Here is a 4,405-nt window from a genome sequence, read left to right as displayed (position 1 = left end):
TTTCTTTCTTTCTTTCTTTCTTTCTTTCTTTCTTTCTTTCTTTCTCTTTCTTTCTTTCTTTCTTTCTTTCTTTCTCTTTCTTTCTTTCTTTCTTTCCTTTTTTCTTTCTTTCTTTCTTTCTTTCTTTCTTTCTTTCTTTCTTTCTTTCTTTCTTTCTTTCCTTCCTTCCTTCCTTCCTTCCTTCCTTCCTTCCTTCCTTCCTTCCTTCCTTCCTTCTTTCTTTCTTTCTTTCTTTCTTTCTTTCTTTCTTTCTTTCTTTCTTTCTTTTTCTTCTTTTTCTTTCTTTCTTTCTTTCCCTCACTCTTCCTTCCCCTGCACCTCCCTCTTCTCCTTGTCCTCTTTCTTCTTCATGTAACAACCACAGGAACTGTTTAAGAATCAGAGGCTACTTTGCTCTAAAAAAATTTAAATTCATACTCTTAAGTAAACAGTTTGCAAGCCCTCCCAGTGTATAGTCAGAGCAAATAAAAAGATAAACATCTTTTAAAAGCTCTATCAAGCATAAAATCTCCTTAAATTTTCCTCAGACATCTGAATCCTTAGGGACTATTTTTCCCTTCTTTTTTTCTCAGCAGTCTGGAATCCAGCTTAGGTAATCTTTGTCACATTTATCCAAAAAGTTTTTGGAGAGCTGTGCCAATAGTCCAAGGACATCTACTTTATAGATTACAATAACTTTTATAGCATACACACTTTATTTACAAAATAATCTTTTATGTTTTATTTTTGCAAATTTGGTATGTAAAAACCCTGATATAAAGCAGAGGAAGCTGGGGATGGTTGGAAAGAATGATTATTTCATTATAAAATACTTTATGCAAAAAATTATTAAGTTTCACATGCATATTCAGAGCACATTGATTTAACAGTAAGTGGAAAAATGCTTAAACTGTAAAATGTTAGATACATCTGTTAATTCATTTTTTTATGATACACTTAGATCCTCATTCTATATAGGGATGTAAAAATACCTCACAGAGGTATTTCAGACAGTGATAGAGCTACAATGTGACTACAATTAAAATTTTGTTCTGCTAATCCCTAGGCCATCAGGTTTGGCTATCTCCACCAGAAGTAAAATAAGAGGGAAAAAATATTATAATACAGTTAATCTGACATTATGGATTTTAGTATATCTTTCCTTCTTTGACAGACAACTGGTTTTTGTTTGTTTGTTTAAGACCTAAGGGGTGATTTGTATCTGATAGGTTTCTTCATACCTTAATTAGTACTTCATTCTAGTTTAGAGAAATGATTCAGGAATGAAAAGTTGTTATACATCTAGGTTTTAAATATATTGAAAGGAACCTATCACCCAAATAAAAACCATTGTTATTATTGTCAATTTTAGCAGAAATTTCTTATTCTATGTGATATTGATTTTCTTGAGGAGCTCAAGATGTTAATCTTATCAGTCAGAAATGCTTAAGTATAATAAAATATTTCCTTTAGAAACACTGCAAGAGGAAATTGGTGGTATCATCAGTATTCTTTGCATGATCCAAAAACTTGTTAAGACATTTACTACTGTTACTTGAATCAACATTTCAACCCAGGAATTATTCTTGGTCTCAACTCTATGACAGGAAGCCTGCATTAAGTGTAAAGGGAAATGATAAATTCAAGAATTTTCTTAATGGATCCTGGATGCCCAGCACTGTGATAGATTATAATATACAAAGCATGCAAAATACAGCCCTATTTATACCGAATGTACAAATATCAAAAGGAAGACAGTGTGTACATATGTGGAATAATTTGATAAAGCAAAGAAAAAACTAAATGCTAAAAGTGTATTATTCAAATTATTCCATTCAAATGGAATTTCAGGAAGGAGACAGGTCAATGTAGGCAAGGGATTTTAGAAGAAAGATCCAGGAGAAAAAGTCTGGAACTTGAGCTGTTTCTGTAAGACCTAACAAAATTTGGAAGTTGAAAGGATTACAATTTCTAGAAAAGTGTCTAGCTTCTTCTTACCTCTGATTCTTACACATTATATTCACTATGCATAAAAATACATATATTTCTGCATTTCCCACTTTACTACACAATTCCATCTCTATCTAAATCTACACTAGGGTGCCTGGGTGGCTCAGTTGGTTAAGCGACTGCCTTCGGCTCAGGTCATGATCCTGGAGTCCCTGGATCGAGTCCCGCATCGGGCTCCCTGCTCAGCAGGGAGTCTGCTTCTCCTTCTGACCCTCCCCCATCTCATGTGCTCTCTCTCATTCTCTCTCTCTCAAATAAATAAATAAAATCTTTAAAAAAAAATAAATCTACACTAGATTTTAGGTGCAAAGCATACTTTATCCAGGAATATTGTGTTCAGTTCTCTAGGATCATTATGTTATCATAGTTCTCTAAATTTTATTATACAGTATATTTCTGCATTTTTAAAAAATGTTCATCTCCCTTACCTGCATGCATGTTCTATGAGGTTATAAACTGTCCTATTCAATATACTTAGTACCTGATATTTATGATTAATAAATACATAAGTAATTAACAGATTAACAGTTTACATATGTCATTACTTTTATGCCAATGAAAGTGAAATCACATAGGTTGCACAGAAAGGTGTACAGAGCTGATATTACAATCACAGATGTGATTACAATATTAGATTGTAATATTAGACTTCCACCTAGTATTCTTTATACTCCAGCATGATGTCTCACCTATATTGCATAGAGGAAGGGATGATGCAAAGGAGAAAGTCTTCCAGGGAAATAAATGAGTGTGGCTTATCAGAGAACTGTGAAAGATATGTGCTTTTTTAGGGCACTAGACATTTACAAGGGATCAGCACAATGAATTAAGTGTATTTTCTAGCATGCACTTTAGCCATCATTTCCCATTATCATCTTCAGATTGTCCACCCCACTTTCCTTTAATACCTATATCAGATTCCATTTTACATGGGAATACAATCTTATTGTTGTTAAGCAGAAGTCACTTCTATAGACCTGGTATTACAATTATTCAAAAGTTCTCAAATACATATTCTTATAGCTCATTTAATGTCATTATTTTGAGAATAAAACGATATATCTTGAGATAAATTGTTCTAAAAAATTAGTTTATTTTTCCCAGCTTTAATGAAATATAATTGACATATAACATTGTGTAAGGTTAAAGTGTAAAATGTGATGATTTGATACAAATATATATTGCAGATGTTTACCAAATTAGGTTAAATACACATCTTTCACTTCACATAATTACCATTTTTGTTGTTCTAGGTGGTGGGAACATTAAAACTCTAATCTCATAACAACTATACAATAAAGTATTGTCAAATATAGTCGCTATGCTGTAGGTTATATCCCTCAGAACTTACTGAAAATTTGTACTTTTTGCCCAACATTTCCCCATCTCCCCACCCTTCCACCCCTAGAAATCACCATTCTTCTTATTGATTTTTAGATTTCACATATAACTGACATCATGCAGTATTTGGCTTTCTCTGACATATTTCACTTATCATAATACCCTCAGGGTCCATCCATGATGTCACAAATGGGAGCATTTTCTTGTTTTTAATGGCTGAATAATATTCCATTATCTATAGATGATAAATAGATACATAGAGAGACAAAGAGAGATCTCACATCTTCTTTACCAATTCATCTGTCAATGGACACGTAGGTTGTTGCCATGTGTCAACTATTATGAATAAGGCTGTAATGAACATACAAATGCAAATATATATTTTATTTTATTTTTTTAAAATTTTACTTATTTATTTGACAGAGATTGAGAGAGAGAGACAGACAGGGCACAAGCAGGGGGAGCAGCAGGCAGGGGGGAGAAGCAGGCTCCCCGTGAAGCAAGGAGCCTGATGTGGGACTCAATCCCAGGACCCCGGGATCATGACCTGAGCTGAAGGCAGATGCTAAACTGACTGACCCACCCAGGCATCCCTTAAGTATATATTTTAGAGAATATGATTTCATCTTCTTCAAATGCATACCAAGAAGTGGGATTGCTAGATCCTATAGTAGTTCTTTTTTTGTTTGTTTTGTTGTTTGCTTTTTGTTTTGAAGAACTGCCATACTCTTTTCCATAGTAGCTGCATCAATTTATATTACCACCCAAAAAACAAGAGTCCAGGGCCAGATGGCTTCCCACTGGAATTCTACCAAGCATTTAAAGAAGAAATAATACCTATTTTACTGAAGCTGTTTCAAAAAATAGAAATGGAAGGAAAACTTCCAAACTCATTCTATGAGGCCAGCATTACCCTGATCCCAAAACCATGCAAAGACCCCATCAAAAAGGAGAAGTACAGAACAATATCCCTGATGAACATAGATGCCTAAATACTCACCAAGGTACTAACCAATAGGATCCAATTAAAAAGATTATTCACCATGGCCAGGTGGGATTTATTTCTGGCATGAAA

The sequence above is a fragment of the Mirounga leonina genome, unplaced genomic scaffold (assembly GCF_011800145.1).
Source record: "Mirounga leonina isolate KUSES-001 unplaced genomic scaffold, KU_Mleo_1.0 Mir_260, whole genome shotgun sequence".
Classification (NCBI taxonomy): Eukaryota; Metazoa; Chordata; class Mammalia; order Carnivora; family Phocidae; genus Mirounga; species Mirounga leonina.
The sequence above is the reverse complement of the archived record's forward strand: the minus strand, read 5'-3'. Positions refer to the sequence as shown.